Source organism: Castor canadensis, chromosome 11 (assembly GCF_047511655.1).
Source record: "Castor canadensis chromosome 11, mCasCan1.hap1v2, whole genome shotgun sequence".
Lineage (NCBI taxonomy): Eukaryota > Metazoa > Chordata > Mammalia > Rodentia > Castoridae > Castor > Castor canadensis.
Genome location: NC_133396.1, coordinates 66779238 through 66807136, shown reverse-complemented (window position 1 = coordinate 66807136; position 27899 = coordinate 66779238). Strand labels below are relative to the sequence as shown.

Below are 27899 nucleotides of genomic sequence, written 5' to 3'. Positions count from 1 at the left end.
TGTTTAGTTCAATGTAGTACCTGATGGGAGTCCCACTTTCATTTACTATAATAAAATAGAAGATCTTTCATAATTTTCCCTAAGAAGAAAGTTAATGTCAAATAGTCACCACTATGTATTTATTTACACATTGCAAACACAGTGAAGACATAGAATATATATTTAAAATATTCTTTTAAATTTATATCATGGAGTATTTCATGCATCCAAGACTCACCTCCATGGATATCTACATTTTCTGAAATATAAGTTTCAAAAATAGAAGAGTTTATGAAGAGGTTTTAATTTGGCACTAAGCTTAGTGGTGACTTATAATAGTGCTTTTGTAGCTTTGAGTGGGTCAACCTGTCAGTGAAAGAATCTTTTTCTTGGATAAAACCATGATTTTTCTTCAAGATCATGAAACATTCACATTTAAATTTTGACAAAAGCTTTAAGTCAGAGATCTCAAGAGTGTGATTTTCTGCAGCACCCAAAGTACCACATTATGTTTTAAAATTGACACATAAAATTGTACTTATTGTATAGTACTTTGTGACATTTCAATTATATGTACTATGTGTCATATCTGTCTCCTCAAACATTTACCATATTTGTATAATAACAACCTTCAAAACCCCTTCTTTTTGCTCTTGACAGAAACAATTTATAATTACTTTTATAGCAATTGGTTACAGTTAGCAACCAAAATATTTTATCATGGAAAAATGTAAAAAAACTTGACCCTTTTAGGTGATTTAAACAAGTATTAGCACAACCTTTTGGGACTAAATTATAAGTTTTGGAAATGCACAAAACACACATGCACTTACATGAGCTGATGAATGCTTTGCTGTCATTTCTTTCTAAATTGGTACATTTTGAGTTTATCCTGTGTGTACATGCATGTGTGTGCATATGTACACATACATCTACATATACATATATGTGTATATACCTATATGCATATATATACTACTTAATTTTCACTCCACTCTCTAAAACACTGCCTGCAATGAAACAATATTATGTGTGTTACAAAATCATATACATTTTAAAGAAAAATAAATTAGTGCTTTCATGCTGCTATTCTAACTAGATAAATAAAATAATGTGGTAGTTGAATGACAGGTAACCCTCCTTGTATCTAGGTTGTAATGAAAGATATCCAAGGATGAGTCATGTTTTTAATGTAAATAGCCCTTGTTTGACTTTCCCATGACATTGAAAACAATGGAATTTTATACATCTTTGTAAATTTACCATCTCGCTTCCAGGTATAATCTTAGAAGGGAATTGGAAATTTCAGTTTTTAGCAAAAATGGCAGTTATATTGTCATTGCTTTATAAGATATGTTGGGATCAAACTGACAATCATGAAATCAGTGCTTATTAAGTATCCTTCAGGAGATAGTAAACAGATGGTGTGTAATGATATGTAACTGAAGTGGCATAGTATCTGCTTAGCAATACTGAGTCCAAACCTCAGTATTGCCAAGAATAAATAAATAAATAAATATGTGTTGATTATAATTTAATGCTATTGAAGTTTGTTTATGGAAACTTCAAGTTTTAGCCATTGAGAATGTTTTCATGCAGCCCCTGTATCTTTGTGACACACCCTTACCACTGTTGATTTTTTTCCCTCTTCTTGCTTTTGCTGTTGCTTTGTTAATTTCTTACTTCCTGATACTAAAAGACATAGCAGGATCATGTTGTATACTTTTTCCCCCAGTCATGGAGTCATCCATTTCTTCATTGTACTAATTATTTTATGGAAGCATAGTAGTGGAAAGCAGGATTCAGACATTGCCTTCCTGCTGTACTGCAGAGCTTTACTTCCAGGTTCTGCCCTGTAAGGACAAGGACATGCATGTGTGCATACTAAGCAATGTATGTACACATCCATAACATGCAGACATGTGTGCATCTATCTGTATCTTCAGTTAGGTAATAAGCAGGATTATCCAACCTTCCTTCCTTGCTTATCTGTGAATTCTCACTTCAATAGTGAGAATCTTTCTCCCATCACCCACTTACCAATTTGTTTTATGAAGGCAAATGTACCATTATCAGACTTCTTAGCCTGTGCCTCTATGGAAAACAGCTTTATTAGGGGAATACAGTGACTTTGTGCATTTTATTTTACCTTTAGATATACTTCTGAAGAAATTAGGCCAGCACTTTTCCTCCACACCCACCAATGAGGTGATTGCATACATTTATAATGTTATTATAGTTTTGTCATTTTCTGTATTAAATTCTTCCAAATACACACACATATATAGATGTGTCTGTATGTATATATTACATGTATCTTACATGTTTGTATTGAGGTTCATGATACAAAGTTTTACACTTATTGATAAAGCCACAGTGTTATGAACCCAGAGGTACATTATTAAAGGGAATAGTTCTAGTGTTTTATGTGTTCAATCCTCTCCCAAGATGAAACACCTGAAAACCACTGAAGATTTTATCATTTGCCATAGCACTGCCTACTAGGAGCTATTTTTCAAAACAAAGTGCTACTATGATATTCTGTTCCTGTAAGTCATCTATTTCATTAGAAACATATACCAGGTTTAAAGTCATATGTTTGTGTGTGTATGTGTACATATAGATTGTAGCAGAAATAAATAACAAGCCAACTAGATATACATGGCAAACAAATGCACAACATTCATGTCCAGGTGGCTCAGTGGTATGCTCAGAGAGTAGGGTAAATTTTTTCCTTGTAGTAGATCCAAGACAATTAAAAATTATATATTGTGCATATACACGTATCCAAATATAATTAGATGTTTCCATATGTATTTATGTCACAAAAATGCAGCACATTAACAGTGTAAGAAATGTAGTTTTTCTTTCTCTCTATTGTAGAAGGTAGAATATCATTCAATGTATATTAAAACTTGACTTGCTTTCAAGGAAGAAAAGGTAAAAATACATTTTATGAAAAGTAAATTCAAAATCTATGACTAGAAATTCTAGCATATGTGCATCAGTTTTAATGAATTTCATAGTTTTTCTACATTAGCTGCATTTTATATTAGTAATATTAACAAAATAATGCATTGCTTTGTAAAAGAACCATGTAAATAATAAAGAAACACAACTCCTTACTAGTCTAATGGGATTGTAAAACAACAGTAACAACAGAAGTAGCACAAGATACACAATATGAACAAGCTTTGTTCTAAGTGTTTTACATGTAATACAAAATGTTACCTTCACAAATTCCATAGACTATGTCCCCTCACTATCAAAATTTAGGGAGAAGTAATTTGAAATACGTGGTTTATGTGATTTGACTATGACTATGATAACATATCTAGAGGGTAAATCCTGTGAGATTACAAACCATGCAGTCCAAAAGAAAATCACACTTACTAATATATCACTCTAGATCTATGTACTAAATAACTATATACTTACAATACTTAAATAATTGTACTCAATAAAGTAAACATAAATTTTATTCGAAAGTATAGCATTATTTATTGAATACTCAAAATATATCTGACACTGTGTTAAACCCTAAGAGTACAATCAGAGTAATTATGATGTGGCCTGTAAACCTATGAGCTTAAAATGTGACTTGGAGTTAGACATTAATGAGTTAATGGTTACACATAGCACAGGAATTTATATAAGTTCATAAGCTAGTTATTGAATAAGATAACTTGCAGACATATAATAGATCAATAGACCTAAAAAAAAGAACCACTTGATTTTTCACGTTAGATGTTTTCATGAAAATATTTTCATGTGTACTTGAAACGTGTAATAGTCCCTCAAAGATGTTTCACTCCCAATCCCCAAATTTGAAATGGCAAAAAGGACTTTTTTCATTTGATTAAGAATTTAGAGATGACATGATCCATGTATTCACAATGTAACCACACAAGCAGTAGGCGAGGAGGGAGGTAGGAGTGAGACTCAGAACCTTGACAGTGGCAACAGAGTTTGGAGTGCTGGGATCATGAGCCAGGGAATGTGAGCAGCTTCTAGAAGGTAGGTAAACTCAACACGCACGCACACGCAATCTCACAATTTCTATATGCATTCACTTGGTGATGGGGATCAGATTATTTTGATGTCTTAGATTTAAAGAATAACACAGCAATGAGCATGTGAACACAGAAATGTCTATGCAATATGGATTTCATTTCCCTTGGATATCTACCTAGAAGTAGGATTTATTGATTATATAGCATTTCCATTTCTAACTTCTTAATCAACTGCCATGCTTTCTACAATGGTTGTGCAATTTACATTCCCATAAGGAGTTCGCTTTCCTCTATATCCTTTCTAACACTTGTCTTTGGTCATTTCATCTTTTGTCTTTTGGACAGCAGTCCTAACAGGAGATGATGCCTAATTTTGGTTTTGATTTGCACTTTCTTGATGATGGAAGATGAGATACTGCCATTTGTGACAACCCAGGTGAATCTGGAGGACATTATGCTAAAGGAAGTAAACAATACACAGAAAAAATATTGCATATCACATATATGGAATCTAAATAATTGAACACATAAAGACAGAGGATAGAGCAAGTAAATCTATGTTTATCAGTGCCACATACAGAGGAATGGAAAGGTTTCATATAAAGACACTGAGTTGCATATATGTAGGAGGAATAAATCTAGAGAAATGATGTATTGCATGAAAACTGTAGTTAATAATATTGTGTGTTCACAAATTTATCAAGAGAGTAGATTTCAGATGCTCTTACCAAACACACACACACACACACAACACACACAGGATCATGAAGTGAACATGTGAGAAATTATGTATGGTAATTTGCTTACTTATAGTAACCATTTTACCATGCACATTCATATCAATACATTATATGAAAACCTTAAATATGTACAATAAAAATGAACTCTGACTTCCAGATCTGTCAAACAATAAATATTTGTTGTTTTAATCCACTAAATTTATGGTGATTTGTTAAGGCAGCAGAGGGAACTGATTCAGTACATTCAGTATTGTTGCATTGTATGTCATAACTCATAACTCCCTGTACTGTTTTATAAATCTGTTCATGTCTAGTTGAGGTTTCCTAAATATAAAAGCTTGGAAAATCAAATGGGCATGTCTGTGCATGGATCAGAATCATTTAAAGGATACTATAGTGAATCTTTAGAAATTAAATGGAAATTGACAAAAGCATTTAGACTTGGTGTCCTGTGAGGATTAGAGTGTTTGATGGCCATTTCCCCTTTTATTAAAAAGTAAAATTTAAAATTTAAGACAGTTTTAGATTTCTAGAAAGGAGGCAAAATAGTGCAGAAAATTTCCATATCTCAATTATTCAGTTTGTTCATTTAGTAAAATCATAGCATAATACATTTGTCACAACAAACCAACACAAATACATTATTTTTAGCTAGAATTTTTACTTTTAAAGATTGTTTTTAGGTTTTCTACTGAAAGTACTTTTTCTGTTCAGAGATACCATCTAGAACCCCAAATAGCATTTACTTGTCCTGTCTGTATAGTCAACACTAGAATGTGACTATTTCTCTGATTTGCTTTCTTTTTATGAATTTCATAGTTTTGCATAGTATTAAGAATATCTATCAATTGGTATTTGTCTGAGATTGTTCTTTTGATGTTCATGTGATGTGTATGGGAAGAGAGGTTCAATGCCCCACTCATCCCATCATGTAAAGAGTGCATAGTATTAGCATTTCTTGACTCTGCTGTCAGTAAGCTTGAGCACTTGCCTGCAGTAGTCTCTGACAGTGTCTCCCCTGTGAAGTTACTGTTCCCATCACCCCTTCCATATTGGATGATTTGAGGGAATTCATTCTGTTCAGTTGCCTCCAAAATCTGTTAGAATTTCCCCAACATTATGTGTTATTTGCTGCTTGTTTTTCATACATGTTTTCTTTTTGAGCACCTTCTTACTTTTTGTCACAGAAAGATGTTCCAGACTCATTGTCCTAGGATCAAAAACTCCTATAAAGTATTCTGGCTCTGTTGGGAGATAATATTATAACTGAAGATCTGGGTACTCATTGCTACTGGACCATGTTGTTTTTAAATACTCTCAGAGCATGTTAAGAGGACAAATACATGGTAGTGACCAGATATACACATATCCCTAAGTAATTTGGTATCTGTGTCTATATTAAACTGAACATGAATTCATGCTGATATATTCAACTCTAATCTACTATGACCTCAATGATTTTTGTTTCCTCTTTCTTATCTCTTACTTACTTGACATACCAACAGTGAAAAAAACTTGGATCACATCATTTTCTAATTGTCCTATTCCAGAACATGTGTACACTGGTTTCAGATTTTGAACTCATCTCGTCATGGCAAATACCTTAACAGTGATGATATAATTTGGGTCCAGTTTCCACTTTTGTAATTTTAAAACCTTACTCATATCCAAAGTCAGCCAGGTCAGTGCTTTTAGCCTCCATATCCTTTCAATACAGGACATTACTTTCCCTCATTCTGTATTTTATCCTATGAATGCTCGATCTCTAAAGTAAATTCTTAAAATTTTATATACATCAAGGTTCAGGCCTAGTCTGGGTGACAGTGTCTCACACCTGTAATCTTAGCTACTTGAGAAGCTGAAATTGGGAGTAGGGTGGTTGGGGACCTGCCTAGGCAAGTGTTAACACCATTTTTTGGAATTTAAGTTTTGTATTTTATGACTTTTATATTGTTTATATTGTTGGGATACAAATAAATATTAAGCACTTATCACACTTTTTTCTTATATGAGTCTTAATACTTCATAATCCCAATTTTTCTGTTTAATAAGCTCCATTATCAGGATATTTGATTTTGTTTTAGTACTTTTTGTACCCTAGGAAATATTTGCATATCTCCAGGTTATGAAAATGTTTTATCATGTTTTTATGTTATGCTTTATGAGATTTGCTTGTAAACTTGGGTCTACAATCCTTCCAGAATTAGTTGTTGTGTTTGTGTGAGATAAAGACTACTGTACATTTATTATTCTTAATGGGTTTCTATTTTCCTTCATATGTTAAAAACTGATTTCTGGCCCCATTTTATGACTTTGATGCTTTTATTGGCAAATCAAGATCACATGTGCATGGGTCTCTTTCTGATCATCTGTTTTATTCAAATGATCTGTGCTTTATGTTAATCTGGTTGTCATTTTTATGCAAATTTTAAGTTTTATTTAGTACAGTTTTATATTGAGTCTTGAAATCAAAGACTTTACTGGCTTTGCCATGTCTTTTGAATTCCCATATAGTTTTCAGAGTGGTCGGTATTTATTTCACAAGATTTTAGTAGACTATGCTTCAGGTTGTGGTGAATCTGTGAACTGATTTCAGAAGGACTGATTTTATACAGAGGTTGAAACTTTAGCTCTATGGATAATCTTATATCTTCTCAATTTTCTTTAGTTGCTTTTCATTTGTTTCAATTTTCAGAATTAAGGTGAATTATTTGTATTGTTGATTTCTAAATATTTTTATATTTTTGTGCTAATTTAAATGGCATCCTGTTATTTTGTTGGGACTAATAATAAAAAAATTACTTGTTGTTAGTCTGTGGGACTGTAATTGCTTTTATTATTTTTAAAACGATATTTAGATATTTATTTTTATTGTCATATTATTGCTGCACTGGGGTACATTGTGACATTTAAAAATGTATTTATAACATATCTTAGTTAAATTCACCCCATCCCTTGTTAGAGTACTTTCAATAGGTCTCATTGTTTCATTTTCATACATGAGTATGTCATATTTCCACCATATTCACCCTCTTACACCCTTTCCATATATCCTCCCTAATCTTGTTGCTACTTACCTCCAGACAGGACCTGTTTTACCTTCCTGTCCTAGGCTTTTGAAAAAATTCATTTTTGTTTGTTTAAGATAGCATACAGGAAGTTTCATTATAATATTTCCATGTATTATATCCTGAATTGGTCCACCCCCTCCATTTTTCTCCTTTCTACCTTAGTCATCTTTATCTCTATAAACAAAATTCCAGTGTGGACAAACTGAGACTGGTGTCAGTTTAGTGATACCATCTGGACTCAGGCTTTTCCCATCTTTCCTCTCCATCATCCTTTGCTGCATGCAGGTCACCTTATGGTTGCGAACTGGCTACTGTTCATTTGGGTTCATGTCTGCAGTCAAAGCAGAAAAATTGAAAAATGCTGAGGATCTGAACCTGTGACTATCCTAAATAGAATGGGACACTGTTAATTAGCAAGGAGAATAAAATTTGAAGAAACAGCTAGTCATATTTGCCCTGTACTTTTCTCGATCAGTTAAACCCATGAAAAGGTCATCAAAAGGTCATGGTGATCTGTGAAGTAAGGGTAGTGAGTGGCTTATAGCCAGTACTGGACACTGAATGTTGAGATTGCTTAGTTAAATCTCTCTACAATGGGGATATAATTATTTTTAGATAATGAGCTTCATAGTTTGATATTGCCAAATTTTCCCATTAGTTTTAAATTTTCTATTTATAGTTATCCTTTTTAATACAATTTTCTTTTACTATTTTCAGTAGGTATGAAACATAGTGAAATGGTGAGATTAGAATCCTGATCATCAAGAAAATATCTAAATATTCACAAGTAAGCATGATGCTATTTACTGTTTGTAAAGTATTTACTCATTGGATTGAGAAAGTGCCTTTCTATTTCAATATATACACATTTTAATCATAAACATCTACCAAATTTTGTTTGTACTTTCCCTGTATCTGGTTTCATGATTATGTGTTTCTTCTCCATTTTTCTGTTACTGTGATAATTTGCATTGATTATTGTAGCTCTTTTGCAATATTGTTTTACCAGTACAATAAAATGATTTAATTATTTAACAAACTCATATAAGTAATAGATCACCTCCAATAACAAACCTCAAGAATTAGTCAAAGGACTAAACATTATAAAATCACTGAACCTACCAATTTTTTATAGAGAAGCCAAACCCATCAGAAGCAGGTTTCTAGGTGTTCCTTTCACTCACATTGGGACAATAGAAAAATGGATGCCTAAACATGTGTTCAAAAATTTTGTTGGGAAAAGCATATCTCCAGTATTTTTTACTCCATCTGCTTCACTGACTTTATTCTCCAGCTGGATATAGTCTACAAATCCCTAAGTTCTAGGTTTATTTGCAACAAGAGAAGCAGAGAGGCAAGTCATTTCTTGCTAACATGTATTTATTTGTAAGAGCATACAAGTACACTTCTGTTTGTAAATACCATTAGTTCATTTATGAGGTGGTCTGGTGTAGTTTGATTTTTTCCTGTGTTATCCTCAAGTAGGAGGGAATAAATCATCGACCAGCTGTTAACTTTCTTTCCCAGTTTACTCTTTGATCTTGAACAGTATTTTCTTGCCAAACACTTCTAGGTACCCTTCCATATTTTGTCTTAAAACAAATTCTCTCAGAATATTTCCTGCAAGATTTTATATATGCAATAGACTGTAAATATCCCAGTGACCCACAGGTTTTGAGCCATCCAATAGAAAATAAGAATTATCTCAGTAAATTATGCTAATAATGACTATAGCTTTCTCTAGGTCTTTTGATGCTCTCTATCAGCTTAATTAATTCTTTCATCTTTCACCAAATGTTGTTTGGGCATATTTGGGTATGTTGATAGGTGCATGTGTGATTTTGCTAAAGATATTTCCTTTTATGGTCTGACTTCTATCCATCGGAATATGACATATATGTCATGTCATATTCTGATATATATAATTTAAATGACGACTTCAACTATCCAACCTCCAAAGAATTTTGTCATGCTACTTGGGGTGAAAGTAGATTTCATCCAATACTAAACTTGATAAAGCAAGTTAAAATTTTTGGCATAATGTGTGACATACCATATGTAAGTTAAAATTACATACATTTATTTATATTCAAAAGTATACATTTTCCCTTCATGAACTTATTCTATACATATATTAGGACCATTTTACAAAGCAAAGATCTACTCATTTCTCCCAGTTGAGAAGACATGGTCTTTATGCTTAGTATTGTTCTCTTGATTCTGATAACTTGAATGACGGGAAGTAAATTTCCTTTTTATGTTTATCATTGGGCCATTAGAGAACAATGATAAAGTCTGTGCATCTGGAGTTATGCTTCTTCAGCTTCTACTGTTGTTCTCATGAATGCATCTCCCTGACACAGACCTCTAACACTCCTGACCTCTCATCTTTAAGGAGATACAATCGCAAGGCAGTTGCACTATGAAATCACCACCCTTGTGTAATGGTGGGAATCTTTGCCCACCATTGTTAATGCATGTGGTGTTCCATCTGCTGGCTTCTCCAGTCCATTTACAAATCCTTCCTCAGCCTATAGAACCAACACCCAATTGAAAACAGTCCTCTGGAATGGTTCTTCTTCTTCATCCATGTTGGGTTTAACAATTCCTGTGATCATAAGGTTGCTGCAGCTCAAGTCAAACTGACAGGGCCCTTTTCTTTTAGCACTTATTTTTTGGTTTGTCATAAGGTCTTTGCTTAGAAATCAATTGTAATTTCTATCATTGCTTCTCTGAATATAAAATGTATTTTTTCTCTCTAGCTTTTACATTTTTCTATGAGTTTTCAGAAGTTTAACTCCAATTTCTCTAGGTTTCTCTTGGTAGTTTTATTATTTTTCTCTTCTTGTTTCACTTAGCTGACCATCTTGGACATGTGAATATTGCTTTAGTGTAATTTGGAAAGTTTCATCTATTCTATCTTCAAATTAATTTTTATCTTTTTTTCTCTCTCTCTCCACTTATTTTAGACTTTGTTTTATGTGAATTGGAGTATCCTACTGGTGACTGAAACCCTGCTTCTTAGTTTGTTTCCCCTCTGTGTTACATAATGTACAATTTCTATTGATCATTATTAAAATTTCCTATTTCTTGCTCTGACAATGTCTAATTTATTTCTGAATCCATTCAGTGAATTTCTTATTTCAGTTCATTTCTCAGTAGAAAAATTCTTTCTTTTTCAGGGGTTATATTCTTCTTTTCATATCATATGAATGTTCTTCTGTTAATTCACTTACATTTCTAAGTGTTTTATAGTGTCCATCTGCCAACTACAGTATTTTAGTCATCTTTATGTCTATGTTGACTCTGTTCTCTCTCTTTCTCTTTGTTTCTCTCTTCCTTCCTTCCTTTGTTTTCTTTCTGTCTTTTCTTTTTTACGCAGCACTGAGGACTGAACTCAGCACCTCAGACTTGCTAACCTAGTGCTCGACCACTGAAGCTACAACCCCAGTGCTTTTGCTTTGTAATTTGTTTTTCAGATAAGGTTTCTCACTTTTTCCCCAGGCAGGCCTAGGAATGCTGCCAACCTACCTCTACTTCCAAGAGGCTAGATTACAGGTGTTGCCAAGCCTGCTGCAGATTGGGTCTCCCTAACTTTTTGCCTGCCTGTCCTCAAACTGCAATCCTCTTGCGTTCCTCTCTTGAGGAGCTGGGGATGTTTGCTTCTGATTATGTATCTCATGTTTTCTACTTTCCATTGTCTTATATTGTGTCCAATATACACTTAAAACACTTTTCTCTCTGTTTCTTACAAAGGGTGCAGTCTCTTGCACTCTGGGATCTCAGTTGGGGTGATGATCACACCAATTACACTCACAGTGATGTTAAGGTGAGACTATGCCAGATCTTTTATTAGAATGGATTCTTCTATGGCTGCTCTAATTTTCCACTCTCCTCTATGGCACCTTACTTTTTTAATATGTCACTTTGGGAAGTGAGGTGGTTTGGATCCCTGTTTTTGATCCTTTGGCAAACCTTTGTACTTGTGCGCAAGTGCCACTGTACCTTCAAGTTCTTTCTCCACTACTCATTCCTTCCTTCCTTCCTCCCTTCTTTCTTTCTTCCTTCCTTCCTTCCTTCCTTCCCCCTCCCTCTCTCCCTCCATCCACTCCTTCCTTTCCTTCCTTCTTTCTTCCTTCCCTTTCTTGTTTTCAATCTTCCTTTTATGGTTGGGGAGATGAACTGTAAAGATAAATGATTAATTTTTGTTTTTAAACACTTCCAGAGTCCACCCTGCTTCTCTGTCTTGCCTTCCATAAGAGGATCCTCTGCAAAATCTCTCCTGCCTGATCATTTCCAGAAGGGAGTTTGACTATGGAATAGAAGTTGATGTGATTATCTGCTTACCTCTGAGAGGACTTGGAATAAGATTAGAACCTTTTGTTTGTTTGGTTTTTGGGGTTGAATTTAGCATTTCTAAATATCCACTAACTTGAGATTGAATTCTGTATTATTTTTATTTTATCAGCTATAATCAAGGAGAATTTCTCCAATAAAGTTAACCATAGGAACACATCCCACAAGAGATCAAGAAGTAAAAGGTATCATAAAATTTTCAGTAGTCTGATGCTCTTTCATACTGAAGAGTCAAGTACTCATACTTGCTAAGCTGATGCTCTAACACCTGAGCCATACCCATGCCCCTTTTTGCTTTACTTATTTTTCATATAGGGTCTCACACTCCTTTCCCTGGGGCTGACCTCAGACTGTGATTGTACTGCCTACACAGCTGAGATGATAGATGCATGCCCTATGCCAGGCTTGTTTGTTGAGATGGGATATCACTGACGTTTTCTCAGGCTGACCTCTAGGTGCTATCTTCCCAATCTCTGCCTACCAATGAGCTGGGATTACAGGGATGAACCACCTCAACTAGCCAGAGATATAATTCTTTATACTGATCAAAACATACAAGACATTGTAGGCTTTTGTCAGCTAACATTTGAGAGGTAATTTTGAGTTGAATGTTTGTTGGTCAACATGCCATCAGATGTAGAAACATCATGGCACACAAATGTTTATCAGGCAGGAGCAAGACAGTGTACCTTAATCCCACAGACAGTGAAATCTAAGATGAATATTCTTTCTAGAGACAATACACTAGGGAAGCTTCTTGAAGAATCAAATAGTCTGATTGTCTGGAGGCTCCAGGAGGAGAAGCCCAAGTGTAGTGTCTAAGTTGGTACCAGCTGCTTCTTCAAGGTTCTCTTATGAAAGACTCACCCTAAAGGCTGTCCTTTCCTGATAAAATCACTCAAGGTTTGCACAGATGCATGCATAAACATTTGCAAATATGTTTCCATACACAAGAATACATCCTATTCTCAAAGACAAAATAAAGACACAAAAATCAGGGATGGGATGTAGCTCAGTGCTAGTGCTCTTGCATATCATGGATTATATTGTTCTGGGTTTGATTCTCCTAGTATTGAAAAAAGAGTCATGACAAAACCAAAAACCTTGCTGATGATGAGTTCAAAAATCAAAACAAGTGAACATGCCACCATGAGTGTTAAAGAAATGCTACACTGTGTAAAAATAATATTCTTCAAATAAGATTTTCTACATTATAATACAGCTTATTGGAAGAATACCGTATGCTAGTATTAGTAATAATACTAGCAACAAAAGACTTCAGTATTTTAATTTGGGTGTTTTGATTGAAATCTTGAATCTAAATTCTTTGAAAGGTATTTTATAGTATTTGGATTTTGTGGAAGGCAAAATGTGGCCATGGATGACAGCTTAATATGTAGAGTGAAATGATCAAACTTGAAAGATAAATTCAAAAATAATCACCAAGTTTTGTGTGCATGTGTGTTTGTCTGTGTGTATGCATGTGTGTGCATACACACACATGTATGCACTCCAGATGTTCCTTAAATGCATGTGGATCAGTTACTCCTGCACTGCTGAATCAGTTGAGGTGTTTGCAGCCCTCTGTGTAGATTCATTGTGATGATTATGCACTCTGAGTACATCTATCACGGGCATTAGAGATTGGGCAAACTCTCAACAACTGCAATGTAAGGGACACTGTTTCACAGCCATAGAATGTCATATAGAAATTGTTAGCTGTAACTGCATTGAGAGCATGATTTTTATAATTGACATTTTCTTCTACCATTTCTTTGATAAAATCATCCTTTTATTAGGTCATATCAGCTCCCTGAACCCATGAATCTGTCTCTGATCACAAACATGTCATCAAAATGTCACTTTCTAATAAGACCATCTTACACAATTGGCAATTGTTTCGTTAGTAGTCAAAAACGAACCTTCCAAGTTCAGCAATGTATTTATGTAGTGTTCTAAAGTTATGTTACTATTCTTAAGACAAATGAACTTTTACAAGAAATAGCAAAGAGGAAAAAGAAGCCAATAAAAGTTATTGATAAATTCTAATTATTAAAGTTTTAACTAAAAGTCACTCCTTTCTAGGGTCTCTGGATTCACCTTGATCTTACCAGTCTCTGTCTTATGTTGCCTATATTATCCTGTTTCAAACATTCCAACATTTTTTAGCTTGTTTTGCTATTTAATTGTTTAATTGGTATTATTCTTGTCATTTCCAAAGAATAAAACTTCCTTGAGAAATAAAAACATTGTTTTACAAAACTTCAGCCTTGACATCAGTTTGTTCATAGAAAATTGATTGGTTGATTAAAAGATAAAAAGCAAACATAACTGAAAGCAAAAGACAATAGTTTTGTTATTAAGTTTATTTAAGATTGATATATCCAGATAGCCAACATTATGTTTATTATAATTTAAATATGTAAGATTTTAACAGTAGTGTTTTTCCAATTTGTGAAAATAGCATTATCACTTATATAGTATCTTCTATATACATTATTTCACAATAAAATACTTTTCCTATCCTCATACACAGAAACGCACATGAGTGATTACAGTTTCCCTTATAACAATGAACAGTTTGAGGTTTGGACAAATAGTCAACACTTAATGGTCTGATTTGTCTGGTGTCTGACTCTAAGCACACTCTTTATGAGATGACTACCATGGTTCCCAAAGAATGATTAATAAGATTTTAATAAGAGCAATATAGTCATTTCTACTCTTTAATACATTAACCCTAACATAGGAGTTAAACTACTCCAGCCATGTTCTTTCTCATATGGACTCATATTTCTAACTAGGGCACATAAACACATCAGGTACCAGACTCCAGAAGCACATCTGTTGAACGTTTTAGGATTCTCCAGAAAGTCTTCACCAAGACAATATGCAAAAGTGGAACAGTGTCTGGGATTCATTTAGTGTCCTTGTGGGATTGTTTTCTTAAATTATCCAAGACTTGGTCCAAAATTTTTTGAATTTGGAATGGAGCAGATCCTCATTTATTTTCTCTCAACCAATGTTTCTACTTTTCCTGACAATTGTTGCTTTGGCTCAAATTAAACAAACACAGGTGCTAAAATGATCAGTTTTCTCATATTTTTCTACCTACTTGTGCTATGGAAATTCATTAAATTTCTGTAAAAGACACATTTTCCCAATTCATTTCACCTGAAGAAACTGCCAGGCAAAGTGGGCTGCCAGCATATGGGCCATACAGACTTCATTCCCAACATGTATTTTGCAAGTAGGTGTTTCATTTGCAGTTTACCAGAAGCAGACTGTTTTTCAGGTACATGGAGAACATCATCTCTGTAAAGAAAAGAATGGTAATAACTACTCCTGGTAGAGTTTGCTCAATAGGAGAGCAATATAGAATTGTTGAATAAAGGATTGAATTGAACACAATGTTTAAACAGCTTAAGTGTACCCATCTAGTGGGGATTCATGTTAATTACCAACCCCAGAATGGATGGAGATATAACACCAGCACAAAGTCAAAAGATGGGGATTAACATTGTTAAAGTGCATTTTATGTAAAACACAGTGATTCCCCATGTCCCTTGAATTCAGTGGTAGTATATCTATTTGCTCGATAAACAAAACTGTGGCTTAAATTTTGTGCAACTTTCCCAAATTCACAGAGGTAATAAGGATTACACAGTGCTTCAATGCCCTGTCAGTGTGATCATAAAACCTAAGTGCAAGTACTGGAATTCTCTTTTGGGTTCTGCTCTCTTGGATTATTCTTGAATGGTCTACTCCCTATTACTGGACTGCTCCATATGAATCCCAAGAAACAAACACAATAATGACATTTTTTCAAGACACTAGGAAGAAAATGACCATTAGCTTTTCTTATTGCCCAATTTTTTACATTACAACATGAATCATAAAGAAGTACTATTGTCTGTTCATTTAATATTTACTTTGTTGTCATCCATGTATCTATAGCAAGGATAATCCATAGCTCCCATGGTAGCATGGATACTAATGGCGGTATAGTTTTAACTCTAAACTTATATATAGATTTCATATCTATTAATAATCATTATGTCATTCATTGACTTTCAAGATTCCAGTGTACCATTCCACCCAAAATGCTACTGTGATTGTCTACAGGAAAGAGGTCTTACAGTAGAGAACTGCAGGATGCTTGCTAGAAGCTCTGAATTTCTAATCCTCATCATCTGGGATAATAATGAATTTACTTAATGTTTAAGTAAATTTAGTTTAATTTTCTAGTAAGTGAATTTAGAGGTAATTTCTACCTCATTGGGTCCTTTGGCACATTAATGAGAAAATGGATCTTGAACATTGATGAGATTACATCTTTTTTCTCATACATTATGATGCTAATAAATGCTTATCATTTTTATTGCAATTAGAGTATATATATTTAGAGTTGATTTGTGTTCTTCAGCAATATTAGCAGCACCATGAGATATTTAGATAAAATTAAAGCATTCACACTTTTTCAATTTATCTATGCAACACATTTCACAACTCTGTCTTCTGTCTGCTAATTTATCCATTTGTTTTGCATTTTATTATTTTTACCTCTAAATTTCTAATCATTTAAAAATAATTTGTAATAATGTTTCTGTCTTCCAGCTCAACAATGGCTACTAGTGGTCAGCTACTTGGCTTCTATATGTTGATTTGGGATCAGGTTTTTCTGCTTCTTTGTTCATTTTGCTGTTGTTGTTTTGTGTGTTTCCAAATATTTCTAAATAACATATTATTTATAAAACAAAAATAAATACCTGCAGAGTGAAATAGAAAATTTTTCACAAAGATAATATACACTAGGCTGTATTTTTGTCAACATTTAATTTGGAGTAATCCCATATTTGGCAGGGCTGGCTCAAAGAGTCAGACTCATAAGTGTTTTTGCCAAATGGACTTTTATATAAGTTGCAATCTTTTATATCCCATCCAATAATGGACATTTTCTCCATAATCATATTATAAGATAGTTCTCTAATTTCTGAAATTAAAGTATTGAAAGTGGAGTCTGAATTTTAGTTCACTGTTTTCCATTTTAGTTCTCATGAAGAAGCATTAATGATAACCTTCAATTATTTAGAGGTAATTCTAAATAATTAACCCTCCCACCCCCGCTCTATGTAGAGTCACCCAGAGAAATACAGGGAAAGAAACAGGACAGATTATGGTGAAAGGAGGAGAGAGGTCAGAGAGATTTGAAGCTTAAGGACTTCACCTGCCACTGTTGGCTTTGACTATCCAGTGAAAGAAACATGAGACAACAAAGAAATTGCAGAATTGCAGTCTCTAGAAGATTAGAGTAACCACTGTCAACAGCCAGCACGGAAGTGGAACCTGAGTCCAACATCCACAGGCACATGAATTCTTGCAGCCATCCAAGAGAGTCTGCAACCAGATTCTGCCCCAAATTCTCCTGATGAGTTCCAGCAGTGCCAGATCCACAGCAGAGAAATTGCTGGAGCTGATGGATTTCTGATCAACAAAAGCTGTGAGACAATAAATTTGCATGGATTGAGCCACTAAACATGTGGTAGCTTATAATACAATGATTTCTGTAAGAGAAAAAAAGTTGCAGTAATTTTTATGCAGTTAAAATTGAAAGGAAAGTAATAACTAAGGAGAAGGCAATGACTTTGGATAAAACACAAATTATTAATGCTCTCCCCTACTTGTAGAGAGTTATAGGTTGAAGCAGAAAGTGGGGTAACTGCAGGTAATGAAAATCATTATCAGAGAGTAAACTGTTCATTTAAGGCAAGAGTCCAGAAAATTCTAATAGTGGCACCATACTGTGATGCTTCCAAGAATAAAGCCGCAAATGATAACTCAGGAGTTCAAAGAAATGTGAGGGGAGAGAATTGAGTGAGCCCAAGAAGTTAAGCAATGCAATATCCTGAGTTGGGATAGAGAGGAAATTCTGAGACACATAGCAAAACCTCAACAAATCAGTTAGAATCATTAATAAATTGGCAGAAAAAAATGAGGTAAGTGGTTGTTAAAATCAAATTTTATTTAAAATTTTATTGTTGAGTGATGTTTATACCAAGGAAAGTTTTGGCTTTTATTATGAATATTTCCATAATTTAGGAGACTGCTTGTATTTTTCCAAAGAACTTTTACTTTATAAAATTTTGTGGTAGAATTTTATAGTTTTGGGACTGGCAGAGTGGCTAAAGTGGTAGAAAGCATGAAGTCCTGAGTTCAAATCCTGGTACTGCCAAAAGAGAGTTTACAGTTTTTATATCCTCACATGTTAGTTAACTTTAAGTAAATAACAAGTGCAGCTGACATATATTTCTAGATACTGCTTTCAACATCAGTGACAGAAATTAAGTATTTAATAGGGATTTCTATTAGGCATTGTTTGAATTTTAGTAAATACTAGACTTTAAGAATCTTATAGAAAATTTATTAGTGGGCTTGCCTAATACCATGGCTTTAAGTTTCACTTCTATCATACAAACATCTTTGCTTATAATTGAATTTACCTTTCTGGAGCACTAAGGTCTATTTTATAAGTGTGGGATTGGCACAAGAAACAGAAACTCTAGATATTTCAAATACAAAGTGCTTTAGCACAGAAGTTTGAAAGAGGGAGACTTATAAATTCTAGGCTTCCCTGACTGTGCTTTAAAGGTATGCCTAAGTAGCTTCAGTCTAGATGTTAGGAAACTCCCTTCAGCATCCAAACACCAGAAAAATGCAGAAAATCACTGTTAATGTCACAGCTGCACAACTAGTGAGCAGACATTGGAGAAAGTCTTTTTGCTAGATCTCATGACTCTTTAGAAAGACAAATGACCTCCAATGACTCTCCACCTTCCGAATTTAGGGTATTACCCAAATGACACAACTTAAACAACATCCAAAACTCCAGAAACAAAACACCCTCCCTGTGTTTCTATATATGATAGAATGGTGAGCATAAAATAAGGGTGAAAATGGCACCCGAATGTCAAAGACAGTACCTAGGAACTGCTCCAAATATTTACATGCTTCCATGACATACTTACTTGGGTTTTCCTTAGGCATCTCACATATGGAAAAAATTTAAAATAAAAAATAAAAAAAACACTGAACTCATCTTTCTGGTTCTTCAAAAGTCTATCACTTCTGAGTCATCTTATCCATTAACTCTTCAGGTTCATAATACACCACATTTTCTAATACAATAAAATTAGCTACATTTGGCATTGATTTAATATTTCCAATACTCTGAAGAAATCATTGCCCAAGATAAAAATATTATTTTTCTATAATTGTTGTGGGTTCCAGGATGTCTGTGTATGTTTGCATGGTCCTAACGATCAAACCCAGGCACTGTATGACAGAGCTATACTCCTAACCCGTGGTGCTTCTTTTTGATATGAATGAACCCTCATGATTTGGCTCTTGACACCACTTCAGGTTTTCTCTTTTGTCTGTCTTGTGTATCTTCCTGCCCTTCATTTATATTTTAATAAAAAATATATATATATATTTGAATGCTATCAAATAAGACATATTTTTTAATTCTATAATGTGTTATTATCAGGTGGTTTTTCCTTCTTTTTTGCTGTACTTTCTCCTGAAACCACATCTGCATGGGTAACATCAACCCATCATTCAAGAAGCATCACACAAGTGTCTTGCCTGAAATATTTTTCCTTCCAGCCGAACCTAGACTCCATGTCCTTCCTCTGGTGATCTTAGACTACCAAACACAACTTTTACTTTATTACTTACTATAGTTATCACAAAAAATCATTAAGTCTGGTCATAATTTAAAATCCTAGATACTTGCATCTCTGAAATTCATGGTGCATTTTATTTTCTAAGCATATTCCAGTATGCTAGTAATTGAATACAAGAAGTACTGATGATGGCAATGATACCTGAAAACCTATAAATGTAGAAAGAGATAAACATTCTTAAACATAAATTCTTATGTAGATTGCTAATATTAAGGTGGACAGCATATAAAGCATAGAACTTGAAAGATATGATAGTTTGTGTGTATAGGTTCTATTGCTAATAAAGACACAGAGACATAGATGCTAAGTTTACATTCATAGATATGATGAGCATGTTCTAAATATAATGGTGTGATATATTGTTCAGTCATTTTCTGTGTTTATAAGATGCTTAGCAATGTTGTGGCCAAATGTTGCTTTAGACTGGTGCATTTTTATGAGATTGGCATGTACTGGAAGGAAAGGAAATTAAACGTACATTTAAATCCATACATATGTTATAAATCTGCATATCTCAGTACTACAGAATAATTGACCTTCAGTTTTACTTCAGCATTATAGTGTAAGATAACAATTCCAGCAAAATGATTATTTTGAAAAGTATCCTCTTGATTAATCACTTATGCATGTATAATTGATCATGTACAAATTAGTTTTTATCGTAAGTTATAAAGAAGACCACATAATTATTTCGAATTCATTGTTCATCTAATCTTTTTGGCGGTACTAGTGTTTGAACTCAGGGCTTTGCATTTGCAAGACAAGGCACTCTACCCATTGAGCCACACCTCCAGATGTTGTTAACAGTTTTAACTGTTACTTACATAAACATAACTTAAGAATTAAAACATAATATATCTGTGTATGTGGCTTATACATGTACTCCCAGGTACTTGAGAAGTGGAGGTCTGCAGCTCAAAGACAGCCTGGGCAAAATGTTGAGATCTCATCTCAACAAACAAGCCAGATGTGTTAGCATGGGCCTGTAATCCCAGCTATGTGAGAGGTGAAGGAAGGAAGATCATGGTTCTATGCTAGCCCTGGACAAAAGCACATGACTCTATCTAAAAAATAGCTAAAGCAAAAAATGGCTGGGAGTGTGCTTCTTTTATAGAGCAGCTACACACCTAGTAAATAAGAGGCCTTGATTTCAAACTCCATCACTGGCAAAAACAATAGTTTTTTTTTTTGACATAGCATAAATACTACATACAGCACAACAACTTCAACTTCAAAATCATGCATAATGAAATTGCATCAAGAAAAACACAGTGAGGAAAATGGTTAAACACTACAGTATAAGGTAATTGTTTCACATTACTTTGAGCACTGCTGAAATTAAGCTACAAATATATTATCATTCTTCAAAATCAGTCAAAACCAAGTGTGATCAATAAAAAGAAATGCAATAATGTTGTAGTTTAATACAAATTTATTTTTCATTTTTCTTGTTTAATGTGAGTATATTTAAATGAATTATGAATTATAATTTAGTTGGATCACTACTTATGGAAAGCAGAAACAACATGTGATATATCTTTGTGTGGTTGATGCTAATCACCAACACGGAATCTGGGCAGCTGCAGCCTACGTCTTCAGGAACAGAAGGGAATTAATGTTTCACCTAGTCAGATCCCTGCCTTCGGTGAGTTCATCAAGGGTTGCTGTGAAACCTTGGGCTTCAGAGTATAATATGTGTAGAGGCTGCAGTCTATCATAACCTAAGAACTTTTTTGGATAAGCTCCATTTTGTACATATTTCTCCCCTGAAAAGTATCACTCTCCCTAACAGAAGCATATCCATGTTTTAGGCTTTCAATCATTATATATGAATATTTATCAATTTTCACATATGGTAATATATGGTTAATTATCTTTTAATTACTAAAAGAAATGGTTGACTATAACTTCTCTCCACCTGTCTTACTTAATAATACTCACATGCACACATACAGACACGTGGAAGTCATAAAAATGCTCATGAGACTGACGTCCAACAGGCTGCATTGTTTCCTGCTTTTATTTACTAATGTAAATAGAAAAGTATATGCTGCAAGATATTTAGAGTTTTAGGACTACATTAAGTTTAGAATGAATTGTCATAACATTCCTAAATAAGAAACCAACAAGTAGATCTTTAACAAGAAGAAATTCTGCCTGAAGCTAAAACCACAAGAGAGAAGCAGGTGCTTAAAAAAATTAGGGGTGACAAATGGCTTGGAAAACTGGAAGTAAAGAGAAATGTAATCTTAAGATGTTTGGGAGAAGACTTGTAATTAACTATAATGATTACATTTGGTGATAGAAAACTGTAAGCTTTCTGGGAGGTGGAGATCGGGAGAATTGTGGTTTGATGCCAGGCAAGGCAAAAGCTAGCAAGACTCCATCCCAATTCATAAGCCAACCATGTGGTGTATGCTTGTCATTCCAGCCATGTAGGAGACATAAGCAGGAGAATCATTGATTGTGAAAACACTAATCAAAAATTAACTAAAGCAAAAATGTGGACTGAGGGCATGACTCAAGCCTTAGAACACCTGCCTCCCAAGTGTGAGCCCTGGAATTCAAATCTCAGTACCACAAAAAAAAAAAAAAAAAAGAAAAACAATTTCAAGCCACAGTGTGACAAATACAAACATGTTTCTATGCTAGCCAGTATACTATACATCAGGGATCTGTTTGTTTTGTTAAATGCAATGAGAGCTTTTCATAATAAAAATAATTAATAAAAATAACTTTAATACATTATTTTTAAAATGAATTTGGATTTGCTCTATGCAATTTGAGAAGTACACATCTAAATGTGTAAAATACATGTATGGTTCAAAATATGGGAACGAATACCATGAAGTTTTTATTTTCCCAGAATAAGACATATTGTTCTTGAACTCCAAAAAATCCTAAAATTATAACCAGATATGATATAAACATACTATATAAAGGGGAAATCTAGTAACATAGTCTACCAGTCTCAACAGCAACTTTTGCATTTGTTTTTGGTACTTGGCATTGAACTTGGGCCTTAGACAGACATGCTAAGCATGCACTCTGTCACAGAGTTGCACCCATAGCCCCTTAACATCAATTTTGGAGTGACTGCCAGAAGATACCTACACATTCCATGAGATCCTAGTGACACTACTATTGACATTATCAGACTGATAGTAGAGGAGCCCCTACACTGCTCTGCTGTGCTGGAAGATACCTCCCCATGACAATCACTTCCACTGACCTTAGACAAAGCATGACAATGGGCCCAACAAGATTTTATCTAGGGTAATGTGATTGTTCCTTATATTGTTATGAACCTTATTTGCACAAAGAAGCTAAAAAATCCCAGATCATCTTTCCTTCAAAACCAGTCCATCTTTATGATTCTGACACATGGAAACACCAACTATGTCCCCTCCCCCACCTCCACAACCCTTCCCAGTGCCCCTTGAAACTTGGGTCTTCATCAGCACAACACCTCCTAACTTAACAATGTTATCTGTACTTTGATTGGAAGCTCTGGCTGTCATCAAAGTCAGTCACACACAGAGGTATGTAGAAAGTATTCTTTACACTGCCTGTAGTTCTCTCAAGCTGGGGCTATTTTCTCCTCTGTAGCTCTGTTGCCACTGGATTTAAAGGCAACTGATGCTACTCTCCCTCTTCCCTGCTCTTTACTCTCACTTAGTATTTATTTTTGTCTTTTCTCCAATGATTCCTTTTTTCCTCTTTCAGGGTAACTTATATGTCTATTATATACAGTCTCCTGTCTTTATTTACTTTTATTCATTTCTTTAATGTTTGAAGTAATTTTTGTAGTCATACTTCGAACCACTACCTTAATGTTCAAAGCATCAAAACAAAACAAAAAAAAAACCTTATGTTATCCTGATGTTTACTTTATTGCCTAAAAATGGTGCTTTGAATTTCAGCAATTTCTAAACTCCACAGGACTCTTGATTTTGTGGTTTTTCCCTTGTGAGATATTCATCTTACCCTATATATTTGACAGTATTCTGGATATTCAAATTGATTTTCTTTTATTTGCATCACCTCAGAACTTCAGTTATTATTCAATTTTGGCTCATTCAGGCCTAAAATTTAATATTAAATATGCATGTTAGTAGGAGAACAGCACAGTAGTCCTGCTCTGAAGCTTTGAGGCTCAAGGGTCAAGTCTCTGTTCTCTTTATAAATAGAGCACAGAACAAACCTAATCCCTTCTGTTTCCAGACTCTACCATTTCAATAGAATTGAAGTCTCAGACCCTCAGTTAGCTATACTCAAGATTCATGCGTCAGAAAGCTCTGACCTGATCATACAGTCGACCTTGAAATCACCCACTGAAAGTCATATCCCTTAAATTTCCAGTGACACCCAGGACTTAATTCCCGTTTATCTTTTATTCTCAGTCCTGAAGCCACTCCTATTAATTTCCCAAGCCACAGAGGACAGTGCATTGTTTTAGTTCTAAAAATGTGATCTCAAATCTCAGTGTCTATTTCTCCATACATGTCAGCAGCTGTGTGGATGAAGAAAGTCAAGAAATTCAGGGTTCGTAAGACAGGGAGGAAAAGAAGATGTGCAGCCTTCAATATTATTGCCTCCTTCATTTAGCTTTATCATTTTCTTTATAACATCTCTCCAGGACAATATTGAGTTTATGCTTTGGATTTTTGCATATTTTAAAAATGTTTCTCTTTACCTATATGTTTTACTGTCTTCAGTAGTGGCAGAAATTTAATAAAATGATTTGTGGGATTTGATGGAGTCAATAAAGAACTTTTTGTTTCCCTCATTACTTTCTTTCAAGACAAGAAGGAAGCCAAGAACTTGGACAAACAGAAGCAAGAATTTTGAATTTCTACTCATTCAGCTCTTACCGGATATGCCTTTGACCTGAGACAACAATGGCTTCCATGTACCTAATGTCAAATGTAGACAGATTTATCCACACTCAGGCAGCATTGCAAAACCACAATCCTCTGCCAGTGACTAGGACCTCATTGCAACGTTTGCCATAGACAAAAACCCATAATTTTTGACAGGAAGTATCAAGGAGAGACAGAGAGAGCTGAGCTTTATTTCTCTGCAAATCCTTCATACAAATTTAGTATCGATGGCTGGGAGAGCAAGAGTCTAGCCATAAGAGATGGTCCTTCATAACAAAGCAAGGCAACTTAAGCAAAATTTAACTTAAGTTGTATTAAGTAAAATTTGATTAAAATTTAAGACCTGTTATTGTTTTCAGGCAGAATTGGGCAGCAACAAAGAAGATCCTTCTGCAGTCCAACAGCCTGGTAAAGAACTCAGCTCTGCCATTGAGTACCCTGGGGAACTTGGAGAGGTTGCTGACACACACTTGCCTCAGTTTCCTCTTTGCACTCACAAAGATCAATAAATGTGTGAACATACAAAACTCACAAAGAACCATGTCTGATGCTCAGAAGCTCTGCAGAATTGTTTATTCCCTTCCTTTTCTACAATCTCTAATCATCAAGGTTCTGGAGATAATTAAGTATATTTATTAATTTCCTCTATAAAGTAGCCTCTTTATTAACAATACATACCTTATTTTATTTTTATTAAAAACATGAAAATGCTTACTTAGGAATTATGCTTATTCAATATGTAAACTATGCAATTTCAACATCCACATTAAATTGCACAATTATGCTCTTATCTAGGCATTCATACTTTGGCTGGCATCATTGCTCCCCTTTGTTTTGAGCAGCTACTGGCTTCCCTGGCTGTCCAACACCACGGATGGTCATTGTGGGACTACCCTGTAGTCAACTTAATAAACTCCTCATATTTGCACACTCTATGGTTCTATTCCTTTAGGGAAACCTGACTAATACACTGGTGATGAACTAAGACAATGAGCATTGGTTTTATAACAGATGTCAAGTGTTTTATTAAGAGAAGAGCCATATGCTATAAAAGGGAAAGGGTCTCATATAGTTTTGAAATCAGTGAAATTTTCCTAGAGAAAATAAAAACGTTTTTAATGTACCATGAAATTCTTGTAAAAATAGGAAAAGATACTGAAGAAGAGGGAGAATGACTTTCCTAGCACAGGAAAGAGAAAGTGCAGACTCCACATCAGAAACAGTGTGAGACATTTGCTGAAATGAATGAAATTTTGTAAGATTAAGAACAGAAATAAATTGTGACTGAAAAGAAAAGGAAGAGTCTCAAAGCTATCTGAAGATTAAGGGTGTTCTCAACTGAGCTCAGTTAGTATGCAAATACACCAAAGAGTTTCTGCACATTTGAAGAAAAATGTATTTATGCTTTTATTCAGATTCCAGATTTTCTACACAGCAAAATCCAATGGGACAAGATAGAGAGGAAAAGATGAATAAACTGAGTTGAAGAAGAAAACATAAATAGAAAAATATTAAATAGCAAACAAATTTGGAAACATTCTAAATATTAGAAATGCAACAAGCAGGAAAAGACACAAAGTAATCAATGTAGTGACATATTACAGTAATTACACAAGGAAAATTATATTTATGGTTTGGGTGTTTTTAGAATACTTTTTAGCCTTTGACAAATTTATGGAAAGACTTCTTGGCTAATTCTAAGGAAAATAATAGCTGTTGGAAACATAATGCTTGTACTGTTTTATCACAAAATTGATAATCTTTCCTTTTTTGAATAATGAACATGCTTTGTATTTGTTTACTTATTCATTTTTGGGATCCTGGGGTTCAAATTCAGAGCTTTGTCCATGCTAGAAAAATAATGTACCATTGAGCTACATCCTCAACCCTGATAACACTTTCTACTTTCAAGTTTCACCAAATAAAAACCAAATTATTTCATTTTATATACTACCAAGCAGATTTAACTTAATTTATTATAAAAACCTTAAATATTTAAAAGAAAATTAAATTACCAAGTTTGTAATTATTATTAAGCAAACTTAATTCTAGTATGCAAAACAGTGATTTCACAAGGAAGCTTAGCTATGCATATCACAATCTTAATGATCCTCATGAACCTTAGCAAACTGTCATGAAAAATTAAAATTTATGCTTCTACATAACTTTTAGATCTATGATAGTGATAAAAATAAATTGAAATATTTTTAATCCACTCCTGTGTTAGTGACTTTTTATTGCTGTGACAAAATACTTGAAAGAAATCAACTAAAAGGAAAAAAGATTTATTTTGGCTGACTTTCACAGGATTCAGTCTATTTTCACTTGGTCCCATTATTTGAGTGTTAGGCACAGTCAAATGTCAAAGTGAAAAGGGTATGGTAAAGTAGAGCTGCTCAATTTATGACTACCTGTTAGCAGAAAGATAGAGAGGGACGAGGAACAAGGTAAGCCTTTGAAGGGCCTACTACCAGTGAATCAGTACCTCTGACAAGTTCCCCCCATCATAGTTTCCACCACTTCCCAATAATGCCATCAAATTTTCAACCCATCAATAGATTAGTTAGTAGATGAAGGAGCCATCATGATCCAATTACTCCCCAATACCACCACCAATGGGGGAAAAGTCCCCTGTTTCATCTTTTTAATGTATAATAATACAATTACTACAGGTCCTTCTGACAATGGCTAAGTTAAAAAGATGGGTATACATAACCCAGCACTATTTTAAAACATTTTAAAAATGAATATGCTCCAAACAATAGTACAGATTTTACAATTTTAGAAGTACATTTCAAAACTTTTTAATGGGGAAAATGAGAATGTTCAGTACATTGAATATGAGGAAATAAGCCCAACATAGAGATGTCCAGGGCCAAGCATGAAACTATCTTTATCAGAAGTCAGAAAATAATCAAAGCAATTTTTTTCTATTTCAGTCAAATTTGTTCCACCGTAATTAATGTCATTATTATAATTTATGTCTACTTTATTTCTATCAGTCAGCACTTCTTTGTGGTACTGTGATTTGAACTCAGGGCTTTACATTTGCTAGGCAGGTGCTCCATCTCTTGAGCCATTTGGCCATTCCTGTTTTGTGTTGGGTATTTTT

The 27899-nt window shown here is 34.2% G+C and overlaps 1 pseudogene; it reads left to right on the top strand.

The window, feature by feature from the left end:
- LOC109676296 (nucleoprotein TPR-like) overlaps window positions 1-14391 on the top strand; it is a 67074-nt pseudogene extending 52683 nt beyond the window's left edge.
- The last annotated feature ends 13508 nt before the right edge of the window (window positions 14392-27899 follow it).